Below are 20,894 nucleotides of genomic sequence, written 5' to 3' on the forward strand. Positions count from 1 at the left end.
GCTCTGTCCTGAAATACTTAGTCTCTACCATCTGGCTCTAGACAAGCACTCTGCAGAAGGCTGAGAGTGGCACCCCTTGACCCATATGTGCCATTCACAGTCCTAGACACATCCAGACATTCACTTGGCCCTGTCCAGCCTCAGATAGAACCCTGTGTAGGCTCCACACAGGGAGAGGGGTGATGACCCCCTACTGCTGGCCTCGGGGCCTCCCACCTGGCTATACTTCTTATTTTCTCTTGGTGTGTCCCATGAGGAGCCCCTGCTTCCCTCTGCTGGGGAACACATCTCCCCAGGCAGTGTGCAGTGGTTCAAAAAGGAAGTTCTCTTCCTCCTCTTTAGCCCAAGGAGAGTGTTATCAGAAAGGCGGAAAAAAGCCAGTTCATTTAGTTTCAATTTCTGTGATACCTAATGCTATCGAGCTGGGTGCCTGTGTCTAATTAATACAGTTTCATACTGACAATGCTCTGGGGAGTCTGGGTTTTGCCCTCAACATCCACAACCTCCCCTCCCCTCCTCCATTCGCCAAGGATGCTTCTATTTTTAGAAGCAAAGATTCAGTTCTGGAAGGTGACCTTGCCCAACCTCCCTGCCTTGACCGCTTCTGCAGGATGATGAGGCGAAGGGAATCTGTTTGGTCGCTAAGGCAGATGGATTGCTCTGCATCTTCGTGCATTGCTTGCCTTTTGTAAATAAATGACCTCACTTTGCAGGCAAGGCTTTCCTGTATTCTGAAGCCCGGATCTCAAGAGACCCAGGTAGCTGGTCCTTTCCCTCTGGGGTAGAGTGAGGAGGAGAGACAAGGATTCTACAGGAGAGGGGGTGTCACACGGGGTGGACACTGGACAGTTTCATGCTGCTGGACTCCCCATTGCAGGACAAGTATGTGGTCTCCCTAAAAAGGGAAGATCTGACCCAGCTTCCTGCTGGTGGTAGAGGAGAAAGAGAAACAACAGCTGTTCCTACAAATTATCTTTTTCCTTCTACATTCCCTGTCCTATTCCTTTGCCCTTTGATTTCTGTCTTTCTTAAGCAAAAAGGCTAAAACACCTGTTCCTCCCTCAGCATTCTGATCACTGCTCCTTGATCGCCACCACTTCCTCTCCTCCTGCCCAGAAAATCAGAGTTTGACAAAGTAAAACAGGAGTGACCAAAATCATGCCTATGAAGCTTAATCGTCACTAGCATACAATTCTGGAAGACCTGGGCTTACCCAAGCTCTGTAGGGTTCGAGATGTGCATGCCAGACCCTGCCCTCAAGCCCAGTGCACATGCTGAATGTGACGAGTCCGTTACTTTGTGCTAAGTACATTTTTTCCCAATATAAACCACATTCACAAATACTCATAATATGGCTCTTTGCTCATAATTTAAAAGAAAAAAAAAATCAAGCTTCAGACCTGGTGAGACAGTATTTGAAAAGTCAACTAGGGCTAAAATCCACATTTTTACTTAAAACCCCCCAAACCCCAGAAAATTAAAATGTAGTTACCGAGGAGAAAATGCTTGATTTGATTTCCAAGTGCTTTAAAAATAAAAGTTAACATTTTCTAAGTCATGAAAGTAAAAATGATGATAAAATTCAAATATAGAAACTTTTAGTGAAACAGTAATCATCCCCCTTTCTTATGCATATAACATCTATGTCACTCCTATCCTCAGAGTAACACTGTGAATAATTGTTATTTTCTTTTCATCCATCCATCCAACCATCCACTCACTCACTTATTCCTTTAGTATTGGCTATGGTTGTGATGGTTGAACATTGCTCTTTTCCAGGTGCTGGGAGCTGTTTTTGCAGTGGGGGAACAACAGACACAGTCCCTTAAGGACAGATGGGCTTGCAGGGATATGCAACAGGAGTAGATGGAGCCTAATCTTAATTCTACTTTTTCCTCACCCCCTGATGTTGATTTGGGATCAAGAACCTATAGATTCTGATGTTTGCAAACACTCCCTTAAACCAATGGTTCTTAACTAGGAGCAGTGTTGCTCCCCTGGGAGGACATTTGGCACTATCTGGAGAAATTTTTTATTGTTACAACGGGGGAGGCAAGTGTTACTGGTATCTTGCAGGTGGAGTCCAGGGATGCTGCTAAACATCCTACAATGCACATGGCAGCTCCTTCCTGCAAAGAATTATTTGGTTCAAAATGTCAATAGTTTCAAGGTTGAGAAACTGCCCTACACAGAAGTGCCTAATATTATTCATAAAAATTCTTCCAGAGTGCTGATAAAAGTCAAATATAAAAGGGTGATGGAGTATTTGGCTTCTTTTTCGGCTTGACAGGAATCAGATATGTAGAGTGTCACTGGTGGCTGTGTGCCCTGGCGGATACAAGGGGAAAGAAAATGTCATATAAAGAAATGCTTCATTTGCTCCTGCTTGTGTAGCCAAGTTCAGTATTGATAGCAAAATACATTAAGAATTTATAGCAAGTGTGTGTGAATTCTCTACCTGCCAATTTGTAATGTGGTATGTTTACCTACAGTGGTCCATGATAGCTCTAGTTTTTGTCTAATTAGCGCACTTCTGCATTCCTCTTCTTAGGTTCTTCTGGTGAGCAACTTTCCAATTCTATGAAGTTTTAGAACAGCTGCTGCAAAGCTCAGCAAAATATTCATGCCCTTGTCCACTGTTGTCTATTCAGGGATGAGTATAAAACCCAAGCAAGGCCACTTGCAGTCCTCTCTGGGATTGGAAAATTGATACTGAAATGGAGAAATTATCATTTTATTGGGATTACTCGTTGAGATGATATGAAAGTAGGATTGTAAGGTTCTTGTACTGTATATAGCACACATAGTATAATATTGCTTTAAGTTAGGTTGTTCGTATATATTAAAGATGTACACTATAAGTCCACAAGAAATGATTAAAGTATTAAAAGGATTTATAGCTAACACGCCAAAAAAGGAGATAAAATGGATGCTTTAAAAATATTAAATTAATCCAAAAGAAGACAGGAAAAAAAGGGAAAGAGAATAAGATTAGAAGAGACAAATCTGACAGAAATAGAAAACAAATGAGATGGTAAATTTAAACCCACTATTTCCACAAACACATTAAATATAAATGATTTAAGCATCCAGATAAAATGCAAAGATTGATTCAGTAAAAAAGCAAGACTCAATTTTATGGTCTCTACAAGAAATGTACTTTGAATATAAAGATATAAGTAGATTAAAAGTAAAAGAATAAAAAAAGATATGCCATACTAACACTAATAAAAAATCTGGGGTGGCTATATTAATATCAGACAAAGTATATGTCAGAGCAATGAATATTACCAGGGCAAAGAGAATTGTTTCATCATCATAAAGGGTCATTTCATCAAAAGCACATGACAATTCTAAATATTTATGCACCAGATAGAGCACTCTCAAAATACATAAAGCAAAAGATGACTGAATTGTGAGAATAGACAAGCTATAGTTAGAGGTTTGAATACTTGAACAACTCTGTCAACTAACTCAGTGTAACCAGTGGCATTACAAAAGCACTAAACAGCAGCAGAATACACATCCTTTCCAAGGGCACCCAGAACCCAAACAAGAAAGACTATGTTCTGGGCCATAAAACAAGTCTCAAATTTGAGAAGATTCAAAGTATATTTTCTGGCCTCAGTGGAAATGAATTGGAAGTCAATAATAAAAAGGCATCTGGAAAATCTCCAAATATTTTGAACTAATTATCATACTTGTAAATAATCCATGGATCAAAGAAGAAATCAAAAAAGGAATTAGAAATTATTTAGAACTGAATTGAAATGAAAACACGATATATTAAAATTTGTGAAAAGCAGCTAAAGCAGCAGTTAGGAGGAAATTTATACCACCAAAATGCCTATATTATAACAAAAAAAGTTCAGATCAATGACCTCAGCTTCCATTCTAAGAATTAAGAAGAAAAAAATAAATAAATGAAAATTAAAAAGATTAATAAAAACAAAGTAAGTAGGGCAACCCGGGTGGCTCAGCAGTTTAGTGCCGTCTTCAGCCCCTGGCGTGATCCTGGAGACCTGGGACTTGATCCCAGGCTCCCACGACAGGCTCCCTGCCTGAAGCCTGCTTCTCCCTCTGCCTCTCTCTCTCTGTCTCTGTGTCTCTCGTGGGTAAATAAATAAAATCTTTATTAAAAAAAAAAAAGTAAGTAGAAGAAAGGAAATAACAAAGATTAGGTAAAATAATGTAAGATGTATATTTCAAACAATAGAGTACTCACTAAAAAACTAATTGGTAAAACAAAGCAAGACCTAACTATATATGCTGTCTACAGGAAATCCACTTAAACTATCATGACAAAGATAAGTCAAAAAGACTAAAAACAATTAGGCTATATAAACACTAATCTAAAGAAAGTTTTAGAGGCTATATTAATATCAAAGAAGATTTCAAACCAAGGAACAATACTAGGAAGGGAAGGTTAAATCATCAAGAGGACATAATCTTAAATGTGTATATATTCATCAATAAAAATTCAAAATACATTAAACAAATCTGATAGAATTAAGAGAGGAAATAGGCAAACCCACAAGTAAAGGTAGAGATTTCAACACTGCCCTTTCAGTAATTGATTGAATAAACAAGCAGAAAAGAAGTAAGGATATAAAAGACCTGAGCAATAATATTGAACAGCTTGGCCTAATTATCATTTACTTTACCCATTATTATTCCATTTAATAACAACAAAATTCATATTCTTTTCAATTATACACCAAACAGTCACCAAGATAAACTACGTTCTGGGCCATAAAAATAATTCTCATTAAATTCAAGAGGATTGAAATCACACAAAGTATTTTCCAAATAAGACTAAAATTAAACTACAATGCAATCATAGCTATCTGGAAAACCCACAAATACTTGAGAATTAAAAAATACTTCTCTAAATTATGCACAAGTCAAATAAAAAAATATAAAGGATATTAAAAATTATTTTGAAAGGAATAAAAATGAAAATATATCAAAATTTGTAGGACACAGACAAAGCAGGGCTTATGGGAAAACATACTTACATTTTTGGGACACTTGGATACCTCAGTTGGTTGAGCCTCTGACTCTTGATTTCAGCTCAGGTCATGAGCTCATATATCATGAGATAGAGCCCGGGCATCAAGCTCCGTGCTCAGTGGGGGTCTGCTTGAAGATTCTCTCCTTCTGCCCCTCCCCCTGCTGTTTCTCTCTCACACAAATAAATAAATCTTTAAAAAATGCTTACATTCAAACAGAGGTATCATTTCAAAACAATGATCTGATCTTCAACTTAGGAACACAAAAACAAGAGAAAATTGAACACAACATAGATAGGAAGGAAATAATAAATATAAGAGTAGAGAACAATGAAATATAAAAAATGGAAACACCTAGAGGAAAACCAATGAAACCAATATCCTAATAAGACTGATCAGGAGTGGGCAGCCTGGGTGGCTCAGCGGTTTAGCGCTGCCTTCAGCCCAGGGTGTGGTCCTGGAGATCTGGGATCGAGTCCCATGTCGGGCTCCCTGCATGGGGCCTGCTTCTCTCTCTGCCTGTGTCTGTGGCTCTCTCTCTCTCTCTCTCTCTCTGTCTCTCTCTGTGTGTGTCTCTCATGAATAAATAAATCTTAAAAAAAAAAAAGACTGATCAGGAGCAAAAATTAGGAAATACTAATCATCAATATAAAAAATGGAATTGGGTACATCTACACAGATACATCTACACAGATTATAATTATAGACACTAAAATAATAATAAGGAAATATTATGAACATATTATCCCAATTAATCTGACAACATATATAAAATGAACAAATTACTTGAAAGCCAAAAACTCATACTAAAGGAAAAGATAGATAACCTCATTGTTTTCTTTCCACTAAATAAACTGAAGTCATAGTTAAAAACCTTTTCACAAAGAAAAGTCAAGCCCATTTAAGAAGGAAATAATGCCAATTCTATATAAGCTGTCCCAGAAAACTGAAGAGGTGGGAACATTTCCCAACTCATTATACAAAGACAGCAATATCCTGATACTAAAACTGGACAAAGATATTATAAGAAAACTACAGACTAGCATCCTCATGGACACAGATACAATTATCCTTAATAACATCTTAGCAAACTAAACCCAGCAATATATTAAATAGGAGATATATCCTGAACTAGTGGGATTTATCCTGGGGATGCAAGTTTAGCTTACCACTTGAAAATATTAATCAAAGTAAATCACCATATCAACATACAATAAAGGAAAGACCGTATCGACAAACACAAAACAAACCTTTGAAAAAAGTCGATACCCATTCAGGATAGATGCTCTCAGGAAACGAGCAAGACATCTATAAAATATTACAGTTAACATTTAATTTAATGATGATAGACTTTTTCCCCTAAGATTAGGGAACAAGGCTGGGACATCTGCTCTCACCACTTCTATTCGACACTGTGCAAAAGAGTCCAGCCAGTGAAATAAGGCAGAAATTAAAAACGTATACCTTAAAAAGGAAGAAGTGAAACTGTTTTATTTGCAGATGCAATGATGGTTTACAGAGAAAGTCCTTAGGAATCTATACAAAGCTACAAAAACAAGTTTAGCAAGGCCAACAAGATTAATACAAAAGCAACATTATTTCTATATACTAGAAATGAAACAATTAAGAATTCAAATTTAAAAATACATTTACATTTATTTATATTATTAAAAAAAATTTTTTTGAGAGAGAAACAGCATGCGAGTGGGGAACTGCAGAGAAAGAAGGAGAAAGAGAAATCTTAAGAAGATTCTCTAAGCTCAGCACAGAGCTGGATGGGGGCCTTGATCCCACAACCCTGAGATCATGACCTGAGCTGAAATCAAGAATCAAATACTAAACCAACTACCACCCAGGTACCCCCCCCAAATATATTTAAGTTTATACTCTCACAGATAAATTTAGCAAATTATGTGCAACATCTATACAATGAAAACTACAAAACACTGCTGAGAAAAATTAGATAGGGGACATAAATATATGGAGATATAATCTACATTCAAGAGATTCAATATCATTAAGATATCAATTCTTCCATAATCTATAAATGCAATGCAATTCCAATCAAAAGCTCAACATACCATTTGCAGATGTTGACAAACTGATTCTAAAATGTATGTGAAAATATAAAGAACCTAGAATAATCAAAATAGTTTTGTAAAAAAAATTGAAGGAGTTAATACTACCTGCCTATGAAGCACAGAATAAAATCACAGTAATCAATAATCAAGGAGGTGTTGGCAAAAGGACAGACATACTGATGAACAGAACAGCATGAAGGGGCCAGAATTAGACCCTCATTTATCTGGTCAGGTGATTTTCTAGAGAGGGGCCACATAATCTAATAAAGGATACTCTTTTAAACAAATAGTACTGGAATAGTTGGATATCTATTTGGAATAACAATAACAAAAGAACCATGACCTTCCTTCACATGATAGGAAAGAATTTGATGGAAAGGATCATGTAAGAACTGAAACTATGAAAGTGCTAGAAGAAAGCCCAAGAGTAAATAAGAGTAAATATTTGTGACTTTGGATTAGATTCCTTAGATGGACATTAAAAGCACAAAGCATAATAGAAAAAACTAAAAAATACTGTACGTCACCAATGTTAAAAATCTTTTCCTCTTCAAACTCATACTTAGGAAAGGCAGAGGTTAAGTAAGCCACAGGCGGAAGGATTATATTTGCATAACATACAACCAATAAAGGACTTATATCCAGAATTCCTACAACTCAGAGAAGGAACCTAACAAAAATACGGGCAAAATAGCTGAACAGGCATTTCATCAAAATTACATTAAACCACAGTGACATACCACCACACACCCATTAGAACAGCTAAAATGAAAGACTGACAATATGACTTATTGCCCAGGATGCAGAGCAATTGACTCTCACAAGCTCTGCTGGAAATGCATAATGTTGAAACTACTTTGGAAAAACTGTCTGGCGATTCCCCTAAGCTACACATACACTTGTTGAATGACCCAGAAATCCCACACCTGGTTATTTTTCCATCCACATATCCAACCAAAGATTTGTATGCAATTGTTGTGAGACCAAACCAAAAGAAACCCAAATGGTAAATGGACAAAGTGTGGTATGTTCATACAAAGGAATACTACTCAGCAACTAAAAGGAAAACCATTAGTAAAAAAAAAAAAACAAAAAAAAAAAAACAGGAATACATTGTAAAAGCGTTATGTTGAGTGAAAGGATCTACACACAAAAGGCAACACTGCATGATTCCCTTTATGTCAAATTCTGGGAAAAGCAAAATAACAGTGACATAAAGTCATCCCTGGGAATTAGGGACTGGGGGGTGGGAGGAGGGGATTGACTGCAGCAGCACTGGGAAACCTTTGACAGAAATATTTTATGCCACTATTATGGTGATGGTTACATGACTGTATACATGTGACAAAACTTGTGCACTTAAAATTGGTGAGTTTCATTGTGTATAAATTAATGATGGGCATTAAAAATTCTGAAAAGACACATTTTGCAGAGGACTATACTCTTCTAATTTTATTGCCTTGAGTTCAGAGAATACGTCTTAATGATTTCAACCATTTAAAATATTATGTTATTCTATCCTATCCTATCCCATTCACTTGTGCTTAAATGTGCTCAGTGTGTATTCTCCATCTGCCAGGGCCAAATTTCTATGTAGATTAAATCAGGCTTGTTAATTTTGTATCTGAATCTTCTTCCTCCCAGAATTTAATTAATTATGCTTTTTGTCTTTTAAAATATGTTTTTGTTTTTGTTTTTGTTTTTGTTTTGCTATTCAATTATGTTTCCCAGCCAAATTAACTAACATTTAAACTATGGCTAAAATATTTTCATTTCTTTGCTTACTGAAGTTTCTTAAAACCCACATCATCCCCCCGCCCCTTTTAGATACATTTTTCATTTTGCTTGAGTATGTCCTTGAGACCTTTTTTTCCAGTGAGTGCTCATAGACAGTTAAAAGAATCTTTATTGTCTAATTCTTAAAAGAAAGTTGGCTGGGTACAAAATTTAGGTTAAAATTATTTTCTCTTAGAATCATTTTACATTGTCGCAATGTCTCTAAGAACTTCATGTTCCAGCTGGGGTGTTTGATGCCATTCTTTTGTAGATTTTTTTTTCCTTTCAAGAAGGTTTTAAGATTGTCTCTTTGTACTTTTACTTTGTACTTAAACCTTCAGAAATTTCCCCAAAAGGTATTTGGATAACTTTTCACTGATCTTGTTTGGCTCTCAATGATCTATGTTAATTAGAATTCTTTCTTTTCTTTTAATGTCTTTTTCTCCAGTGATCAGTTGATCTATTTGTTTATTTTGGACCATGATGGTGGTTTTTCTCGGATATCCCTAGTTGTCTATCTATATAATCAAAGGGTCAAAGCAAAAGTCTACTACTGCTTTGACCTTTGCAGTTCCTTTACTATTATTTTATGAGGGGTACCAAGAGGGAGTAGAGGCAATCTCATATTTTTCATCTGATGCATTTAACTAGTTCTGATGAATTATTCTTTAATGCTACTTGTGTAATATTAACATCACAAAATTACTGGACTTTGGCTTTTAGAAGGTTACAAAAATTAGGCAAAGAGAATCATTATTGACAGACTTTTGATACCCCAGTTTCCTCAATATTTTTAAGTACCACTGTACTGGAGGTTCCCAAGATGACTCTCAGTTTTGATGATTCACTAAAAGGACTCTTAGAACCTAGAAAGGCTGTTATTCCCACAGCTATGGTTTATTACAGCAGAACTCAGATTAAAATCAACAAAGGAAAAAGATACATAGGGTGGAGTCCAGGAAAAACCAGGCATGAGTTTCCAGTTGGCTTCTCCCAGTGGAGTCACACAGATAGCACCTAATTCTCTCGGCCATGATGTGTGATGACACATATCAACTATTGCCAACTGGGAAACTTATCTAAACCTTGATGTCCAAGGTTCATATCGTGGGTGGCAAAGAATGTCCACATGACTTTAACTAGTCAGTATTCATTCTCCTCATCAGAGGTCAAAAAGCATGGCTCAGGGCCCTACATGAACAAAAACAGGTGTTCACCATTATCATATTGTTAATGTAAAATATCTGGTGTGGTCCAAGGTCCATTATATAAAGAACTCTTATCAGGCAGGATATTCGAAGGACTTAGAGGTTGTCTCTCAAGAACCAGTCAAAGACCAGTGCTTTCTTCAAAATGTATAGGGTTTGGGCCACCTGGGTGGCTCAGTGGTTACATCTGTCTGCCGTTGGCTCAGGTCATAAATCTGGGGTCCTGGGATCGAGTCCTGCATCAGACTCCCTGCAGGAAGCCTGCTTCTCCCTCTGCCTAGGTCTCTGCCTCTCTATGTGTCTCTCATGAATGAATGAATGAATCAATCAATCAATCAATGAATTAATGAAAGAAATCTTTAAAAATAAAATAAAATAAAATGGGTTTGAGTACCCAAAACTCACTGAGTTAACCCTTTACTGAATGCACTCAGTGCTCTCATTTCAATTTGCTTTGTCAGACATATTTTTTGGTACTGGAAAGGGGAGACGTGGTTGTTGTCCAATGCTTTTGTACCCAACCATAACCTAGAGATCAACAGTTGATGTCATGGAAGACATTCTGGAAAGAGGTTAATTAACAGCAGGACCTGGCAGAGACCTTAGGCAAGATGAGGGCTGACCATAATGCACATAAGCTAGAAATCTACACCAAAAAAGATAATTAGAATATTTCTGTTTTTTGAAAACTAAGAAATATACTTCCAAATACACCATGGGTACAAGTGAAAATCACAATAAAAATTAGAAGTATATTGAATCAGATGACAGTGAAAATAATACATTTCAAAGTATGTACAATGCTGTAATATTATGATTTATGCAATGAAATGTATATTTGGTTTGTGTCCCCCCTGGGACAGATTTCCTGAAATCCTTGTAAATTCTTAAGTGATAAAGAGAATGAGGAGCATCTTTTGTTCTACTGAAGCAACTCTGTGTGGGCTTCTGGATGAGGGTTGGAAGACAAGAAAGACAAAGGCATGATAAAAAGCTTGGAATTTTCAGCCCCACTCCTTATTCTCCAGAGGAGAGCCAGATGGAAGGGGTTAATAAGTGATCATGCATACATGAGGAAGGCTCCATAAAATCACAAGAGTCCTAGGTTCAGAGAGCTCCCAAGTTGGTGAACATGTCTGTATAATGGAAAGGTGACACATCCCAACTCCACAGGGATAGCTCCTATGCTTGAGATCCTCCAAAACCTTGCCCTATGTATGCATCTCCTCATCTGGCTGCTCATCTGTATCCTTTATCACATCTTTTAATAAACTGGTAAAAGTAAGTAAGTGTTTCCTTGAATGTATAAGCTGTTCCAGCAAATAATCAAATCCCAACAGAAAAGAGGTCAGGGGAATCCCTGATTTGTAGCCATGTTGGACAGAAGTTGTGAGTAACCCAGGGACCCACTACTTATGATTGGCATCCAAAGTACAGGCAATCTCATGAGCCTAAGCCCTTCACCTGTGAGATCTTGATGCTCTCTCCAGGTATATAGTATCAGAACTGAGTTAAATTTTAGGATACCAAGTTGGTGTCACAGAAATGCTTGGGAAAACCCCACATGTTTGGCATCAGACGTGCTGTGAGTGTGACAGTGGTATGAAAGTAAAGGAGAAACACATGGGAAGAGAATGGTAGGGTTTTTTTCTACATAAATGCTTAAAAATCAGATTAAGGGAAAATTTTTAGATTTAAATGCATAACAAAATAAGGCTGGTTATTATTATTTTTTAAATAAGGCTGATTACTAGTGATCAAGACATCTACCTGAAGAACTTGGAAAAAGAACAATAAACTAAACCCAAAGTAGAAGGAAGGAAATAATAACTCTAAGAGTGAAATTAATGAACTAGAAAACTACATTAGAAAGAGTCAAAAACCCAAACAAAGACAAAGTTAGCTTTGAAAAGGCTAATGAAAACTACTGAACTCTTTTAAAGACAGATAAAAAAGGGGGCAGGGTAATAAAAGAATGTATGAATAACCATGTCACGGTTGAAAATGCAACACCACTACAGATCTTTACTAAAAACATTAAAAAGATAAAAAAAAAACAATTTATAAACAACCTTACACCTATAGATTTTAAAAATTAGAGAAAATTGGTGAACTTTTCAAATCGCAAAATTTATAAAATTAATATAAGAAGAATTAAAGATTGAATTTTTATTGTTTATTAAAGAAATTGAATCTATAATTAAACATCTTTCAGGCCCAGCTGGGTTCATGGGAAATTCTATTAAATATTTAGAGAAGAAATAAAACCAATATTGTGCGAACACTTTCAGAGAACAGAAAAAATTTGTTTTTGAAGCCATTAAATTTTGGGTACCAAAATATAAGAGGCCCATTACAAGAAAGGCAAAATTACAGACCAATTTCACTTATGAACCGAGGTTTTTTTAAATTAAATAAAATATTAGAAAACAATGCAGAAAAACATAAATAACACATTATTAGCCTATGTTTTGTATCTCAAGTTTACAATGTTAATTTAACATGTGAAATTAAAAATCATAATTGTCCATAACAGAATAAAGGGAAAAATCATATAATTATCTAAATGAATATAGAAAAATATGATAAAATCAAACATCTATTTGTGATGAAAACCTTTAACAAACCATATACGACAGGGGAATTTACTTACCTGATGGACAGCATCTAAAAACAAGGCTATAGCATTGGTGTATTTAATGGTGAAATGTGGAAAGCTTCCCAATTGAGTTAGGAATAAGACACATAACTACTTCTGTTCTACATTATACTTGAGGTCCTAATTAGGGAAATAAGGCATGAAAAAGATATAAAAGGCATAAAGTTTTGACATGAAGAATTAATTCTGTCATTATTGTTAGCTGATATGATGTATAAAAGTATCCAACAAACCCTACAGAAAAATTATTAGAATCAATAAGCATGTTTATCAATAACTGATAGATTAATGGCCACAAGATCAGTAAACAAAGATAAGTTTTCTTTTTACATACCAGAAAAAAAATGAAAAAAAAAAGAAAGAAAAAAAACCCCTCACTTAAAATAGCATCAAAAAACCCCCCATCGAATACCTTGGAATATGTTTACCAAAAAATGTCCAATTTTTTTTATAGAAAAAAAGATAAAGCATTATTGAGTAAAGTTAAGGAGGGTGTAAATAAATGAAGAGATATCCCATGTTCATAGACTGGAAGATATAATATTATGAAGATACTCTCCAAAACTGATCTACATACTAAATATAATTCCAATCAGATTACAACTTGACAAAGTAATCCTAAATTTTATGTGGACATGCAAAATGCCAAAAAAGTCCAAATTCTCTTGAAGAAGAACATTGGGAGACTTCACTAGATAGGAAAACTAATTAGAATTCTACTGGACTAATGTCCACAATGGACTGGACTAGTGTAACATTTGTGCAAAGTAAACAAACCAACAGAATTGAATAGAGAGCCCAGAAACTGACCCGTGTATGTATGGATATTTGTTTTATGTACTGGTTATCTTCATTTGCCTTTCCACACAACTCCCTGCTCTATGCCCTAAAAGGCTGTTTTCTACAGTAAGAAATAAAATCTGGTATATATATATTATGAGATTTAAACATCTGATAAGAGTTTGGAATGAATTAGTGATAGGAATATGGACACATACAGCAAATAATCCCAGATAATTCATTTGTTTGTTCTTCATTCAACAAACATTTATGGAATATAATTAACTGTCAGGACTCTTCTGGGTGCTGGGAATCCATCAGTGAACCCAACAGGCAAAAATCATTTTCCTTCATGAGGCTTATATTTCTTGTGAAGCTAGACAACAAGCACAATAAATTACACACACACACACTCCTAAATACACGTATAGCACACATATAATGAAATGTAGAAAAGAAAAAAAGTAGAAAAGAGGTTTAAGTAGTGTCAAAGGATTAAATAAAATATTAAATAGGAAGGCTTCATCATAGCATGGCTTTTGAGTAAGGACTTGGGGAAATGAAGTGAAAAAGCTAGCAGTGCAGCTAACTGGGAAGACTCCACACAGACCATAGAGTAAGGGCAGATGCCCTGAGGTGGGAGTGTATCTGCTCTTCCCGAGGAAGGAAAAAGAGATAGGGAAAAAGGAAGAGAGTAAAAAAGACAAGATCAGAGAGGCTGTGAGGGACCAGATCATGTAGGTTATCAAAAGATTTCTGGCTTATGCTCTGAGTGGGAATGGAAGCCATTAAAAGGATTAAAGCAGAAAAGTAGCACAATGTGACTTTATTTTAACAGGATCAGCCAGGCTGCTGCATTGAGAATAGTCTGAGGGGACGAAGGTGGAAGCAGGGCCATTAGTTAAGGAGGTTATCATCAGTTAGTGAGAGGTAATGTGGTTTCGTCCAGAGAAAGCAGTAGAGGCAGGGAGAAGTCATCAGATTTTGAAGATAAGAGGATTTTCTAGTAGATTAAATAATAGAAAGAGAGGAGTCAATGATGATTCCAGTATTTTTGGCCTGAGTTAATAGAAAGGTAGAATTTCTATTAACCCTCATTTCTACAGGTAGAGGGAAAAGACAATGGACTATGGGAGAGATCAAGAACTCAGTTTTTTGTACATTAAATGTGAGACCCAAATGGGGATGTCACGCAGCCAATCAGGTATGAGTATGGAGATCAGAGGAAAGAGCCAGGCTAGAGATACAAATGACCAACTCCTAGGTGAGAATAGAGAATGACAGCACACTTCATGGTTCAACTATAAACCAAGTTAGCATAATAATGGCCTAGACATAATTACTTCCACAAATTTATAACTGTTTTGAGAAGATGGGGAAGAGTTTGCATGTGCAGTGGACTTAGGAGCTATGCTCTCATCTTCCATAATAAAATTCAATAGAAGCTAAAACTAAAAACAAAATAAAGCATTTAAAAATATATGGATTTTAAAAGAAATAGTTAAAGTAGCTCAAAGTATTTGCTTCTACAGTGGGAACTGGAATTGGATGCATAAACATAAAGATGACGACATAAATTGGCAAAGACCCTGCTGATGACATAGATTGGTATTTTAATGACCCTGATGTAGTGCAGCTAACGGGAGCTGAATTCAAGTCTCAGCGCCTCACTTACTATTATGCAAACTTAGACAAGATACGTAATTTCTCAGCATCTCCTCATGTGGAGACTGGAATTAATATCTAAAGCACAGCGTTGTTAAAAAGATTAAATGTGGGATGGCAGGGTGGTTCAGCAGTTGAGCGTCTGCCTTTGGCTCAGGGCATGATCCCGGGCTTCTGGGATCGAATCCTGCATTGGGTTCCCATCAGGGAGCCCACTTCTCCCTCTGCCTATGTCTCTGCCTCTCTCTGTGTGTCTCTTGTGAATGGATAGATAAAATCTTTTAAAAAAAGATTAAGTGTGAAAACACTTGCTATATATGTCAGTACTGAATACGAGGTATCTATTACCACATTGTCTTTGATCACATGTTTCTCACTCTCACTGGTCTATGTACTCTTCAGAAGTCCCATTCACTCACCTCTCCCAGTGGCCAACACTTAGGAGGAACTTGGTCAGTATTACTTGAATTAATGAAATGATGCACAAATGAAGAGTTGGTACAAGGGTCCTGGGACACCTGCTACAGCCTCAGAAGCCTACCTTCCTGGGGCCTTTTGGTCAAATTTCCAGTGAGCCACCATGCAATGGGACATGTGATCACTACAAACTGCCCATATTCTTTAGCACTCCTGACTCGTTGAGAAGGCCTACTATAAAGTCCCTGTGAGATGCAGCAGCATGAAATTGTCATTTAGCAAGTGGAGAGGAAATCCTAGTTGTAACATTTCCCTCGAGTGTTATGAATCCTCTACTGTAATAATCACAGTGATGGCCCAAACCTGCCCCACCTGTAACATGGAAGCTGTTCATGATTTGATCATCCTGCTTTCTCAGAAACTTCAACTGTATTCCTGATACTTGCCACAGACATGACAAAATTGGCAGAAACATCCTCCAGTGACAGATCCTACCAATAATTAGCGATGCACTGTTAAAGTAACTGTTGATTGCACTTTATTTATAGATATTAACATGATTAATTGCACTGGCAGTGAGCCTCGAGGATGACACTTTCTGATCGGTGCTGGGGCACAAGTAAATCCAGCAGCCCTTGCAGGGTGTTGCACGGGGTTGTGGTCAGCCCACTCCTTTTCCTTCTCTGAATTGCTTTCTCATATGACTCCAAGTCATTTTCCATAGGGCTGGCCCAACATTAGACAGCATTTGCTCGGACTAGTGATAGGTTCGGCTAGGAGAGGACCAGAGAATAACATCACATGTGTGTAAAGTATTTCATGGTTGACTAAACATTCAGTATCCTATCTTATCTGATCTTATCCAGCTCCTTGTTTGGATTTTTAAAAAAGATATTATTTACTTATTCATGAGAGACCCAGAGAGAGAAGCAGAGGCACAGGCAGAGGGAGAAGCAGGCTCCATGCAGGGAGCCCGATGTAGGACTTGATCCTAGAACCCTGGGATCACCACCTAAGCCGAAGGCAGACACTCAACCACTGAGCCACCCAGGCATCCCTAGCTCCCTGGTTTAAAATGCAACTTCTGCATGGCTGTCCCCAACATTTATGTCTCCATTTCAGGCTCTTCCTGGTATTATAGACTCATACATCGAGGTGTGTTCTCTAGATGTCTAGTTAACTAACAGGCAACCCAACCTTGACAATTCACAAATGGAGCTGACTTCCCTCTCCTGCCCCCAGCCTTCCCACCCAAGTCGTCTTCATCTCAGTTTGGTAAAAACATCCTCCAGAAGCTGAAGCTCACAATCTGGTAGTCAGCATATCTATATTCCTCCTCTCCTCTCACCCTCCCACATCTGCAAGTCATGCTATCTCTCCCTCCCAAAATATCTCGAGTCTGTCCAATTTTCTCCTTCTCCATACACTTCCTTATTCCAGGATACTGTCACCTCTCTCACATGAACGACTGAAGAGCAGTAAAGGAAAAAGGAGAGGCGAGTCCTTGAGGCTACTGGCTGCTCTAGGCCCACAGAGCATGCTCCCCGATGGCTCACGGTGCTCAAGGTGGAAGGAAGCCTTCACTGTTTGCTTACATATCCTCACAACCCCACTGCAACATGACTCTATCTGGGATTCCTAGTCTGGTCCCGTGCACTGGTGAGTACATGGACAGAACTTCAGGAAAGGACTGGTCCCACCAGGGAGAGGATCCTGCAGTCCCTACTTGCCCCTGTGATTGGTGCTTTCCCTTACAGGCTTCTGGAGTATGGCTTGGGGGCTGGGGAGCTCCCAAGATGCCCCTACCACACAGGAAGTGGCTGTCCCCTAGAGCTGCAATGGCAGACGAGACTGTTAATAGTAACAACAGGAGGGAAAACCCACCGACGAGAAGAATGTTAAGAGCTCAGTCTCAGCAACCTCTCTTCCCTCTCATAAAAGAGAGGCAGCTTTGGTTTATCTTGAGTGACATGATGGCTGGTTTTACTCTGCTGGGATTTGAGTTTTTCATATTTTAGAACACGACCCAACACAGCCAGGGAAGATGTAGTGACTTGGCAGGCACTCTCTTCTGTGACATACTTAGCTGACAGTAGCTCATGGAGGGCCTATGAGGTACTCAACTATTCTCAGCACTAGAGGATAAGAGAAAAGCTTGGTGACTGGCTTGTGCTCTGGAGGGACTGACTGCCTACGATGATGCACAGAGCTTCAGCACAGGCAGGGGTAGGGTGCTAGCTGGCAGAGGAAAACCATACACTCAGGGTATAGTTAGGCCCTTTTCCAGGGAAAGGACACTTGGTGCTCCCCTCACCTTATTAGGACTGATTATTATTATTATTTTTTAAGATTTTATTTATTTGAGAGAGCGAGAGGGAGTGTGAGCGAGGGGAGAAGCAAATGGAGAGGGAGAAGCAGACTCCCCATCGAGCAGGGAGCCTGACATGGGGTTCGATCCCAGGATCCTAAGATCATAACCTGAGCCAAAGGCAGATGCTTAACTGACTGAGCCACCCAGGTGTCCCGAGATTGATTATTTTAAAACCATGGTGTTGAAGGCTCTAAAATTTTATTGAGTCTTCATGGATTCATTAAACATGGGAGTCAGTAGACCAACATCACCTCCTTTTTTTGATTTGACTCCCACATCAGGGTACTTTTGTAAGCACAGTAAATGTGGACCTCAGCACAGTATTTGGTGAAGTTTTTCCCAGTCCCCTTGTACATAATCTGGATAAATTTAGGCTGGATGATAGAAAAAAAAAAGATGAATTACCATTTAATTGGACAACCATACCAAAAGGTGCTGCTTAATGATTCAACAATTGGTATTATCCAGTCTAGTATTGTGTCAATAATTTGGAAGAAAACCTAGAATTTGGGCATGACACAATATGTACAATAAGTACACTGGAGCCCAGAATCAAGATTCATAAAAATCCTGATAGGTAAGTGATATGGATAAAGCCTAACAATATAAACTTATTAAGATAAATTATTTGAGGGCCTACAAAGTCAATGATGCAACCTCTGAAGTAGATGCAATTATGTAAAAATAAAAGCCTGTATGGCTTAATTCTACCTTCAATCAAAATGTGATATAACTACCAGAAATTGATTTTGTTTGGGGGCTGCATCAATAGAAGTAGAGTCTAGGAAAGGAAAGTATACACCAGTCACCACACGCCCAAAACATTTATTCTCTTCTGGACATCTCAATTTTAGAGGAATGTAATCACCTGGAAAACAGTGTGAGAACAATCACATGGGAGAGCGTCAGGATTATAGGAGGAGCAATGAGGAGCTATTAACCTTTAAGGAAAGGATTTAAAGATTCAAGAAAGATGAGGTTATTGGCAGCACATATTTGAAATGGTGTCACACAGAAGAAGGACTCAACTTGTTCTTAATGCTTCCAAGAATTAGAACTAGGACCCAAAAGTAGAAGCAATGGGAAGATGTAGAACATTTTTCTCTATCACAACACAGAATCACAGTCTGCTCATCTCTGAAAGTGGTAAATTCCCTTCCTGTTGGGCGGGCTACTCTGCTTTGAAGAAGAACAGAATATGGAGAGGTGGGTAAACAAACGTAAAGCCTTGCCCAGCCCTGGTATCCTGCAATTTCCTGATCTCAGACATGAATTGACAGGCAAGCGAGACAAAGTTTTGGAGCAAGGCAACTGTGTTATCAGAAGTGAAATTAGGAGATAAGATTTGGTGGGGTTTGCAACTGTATTTGAGGGAAAGATCTGGAGACTGGGAGGTCAGAGCAGTAATGGCCGTTGACTAAGAAAGCTCAATTGTGTGTCTCAGGAGCACGTATACTTTAAAGGGGGACATGGGAAAGAGGAGGTGAATTTCAAGCCTTGGTGCACCTAGCACAGGAATACTGAGTATAGGAGTCTTCCTGAACCTTCTTAATCTTTCTCAACATGCTTCCCTAATAGATACTTTGAAATTTACACATGATTTTTTTTAATGCTCCTGTTTTCCCAGAGTGCATGTCTAGTCAAAGACTGTCCTCTGTAAAAATAGGTTTCAGAAGTTAAAGGGCTACAGAAAAGGCTTTCGTATTGAATTTGAATGTAAAATGATTTATTCTGAAGACTTTTTATAGATCTACCAATTCTCAATAGGAATAAAAACCCAGAAGTAAATGGAGATGAACATTTGTTCTTATTAAAGCACAAATTTCATTTGGTAATATCAGAGCATCCTTAGAAGCCTGGGCGGTGTGTGTTGGCTCTGATGGCCACAACATGTATCAGTGGCTTTTGGAGAAATCAAAACATTAAGATAAGTTGGAGATAATTATGAATCTACCTTGCATTCTAAACATTCTTGCCATTCTGAAAATGTCCATCAAAACTAAGAATTCACATTTATTGAAGATGAGAGAATGAGAGTCTCTAGTAAAAAACACCCTCTAAAAAGAAGTATAACAGTAAGTGAATGAAACCAACATGTTCAATGGTAAGAATAATCATAAACACATTATTTTTACCCTACCATGGATGGAGACATGCTTCAGAGAGAATCACAGGATTTGGGTGTTTTTAATCTTTTACTGGAGACAAGCACTAGATATCCCCATCATCTGTTCCTCCATCCCTATCACTATATGACTCTTAGAGTTTAGTACTTGGGTCACTGAGTCACTCACTTCATTTGACCTCCAAAATGTGTCTTCATTAACACTTCCTCTCTATTCCCTCTGCATTAGTCTCTGAAAGATGCCTTGGTGGTAGTTCTACTTCTTCCAATCTACCGTCCATGGAAACACAGATCTGATCACTCCACTCCTTGCTTAAAACCTTTGCTAGATCCCAGATGTCCTTAGCATATCCTGCAAATGATGACTTGTCCAGCTGATTTCTTCTTATTTCTCCTAACATCTCCAATTCTCCAATCAATCTGAACTATTCTTAACTCTCAGCACATACATTACCCTTTCATTGCTTTGTGTGCTGCTGCTTCTTCCTGAATGACTGCTTGCTTCTCTGCTGATGAAATGTTCTTTTGTATCTTTGAATACCCAACTTGCAAGTAATCCCTACTGTGCAAACGTCAGGTCCCTCCAAGCCTGTGCTCTCTGCTCGGGGAAGCTCTTTGTCCATCTTTCCATTACTGCATGAAGTTAGAGATATTTGTGTTAGCTTGTGAGATGCTGAAAGTAGGAGCTATATCTCCTTTCTTTTGGCACTTCTATCAGGGCCCCAGACATTCAACAGAAGAGAACTCTGGGTCAGAGAGGTTAAGTAGCTGGCCCAAAGTCACACAGCTAGTTAGTGCTG

The 20,894-nt window shown here is 37.9% G+C and overlaps 1 protein-coding gene across 2 annotated transcripts in view; it reads right to left on the reverse strand.

Moving 5' to 3' along the window:
* The window catches only part of SYT9 (synaptotagmin 9), a 191,589-nt gene that overhangs the window by 55,355 nt on the left and 115,340 nt on the right, over positions 1 to 20,894 (reverse strand). The window lies entirely within an intron of this gene.

This window comes from Canis aureus, chromosome 23 (genome assembly GCF_053574225.1).
Source record: "Canis aureus isolate CA01 chromosome 23, VMU_Caureus_v.1.0, whole genome shotgun sequence".
NCBI lineage: Eukaryota > Metazoa > Chordata > Mammalia > Carnivora > Canidae > Canis > Canis aureus.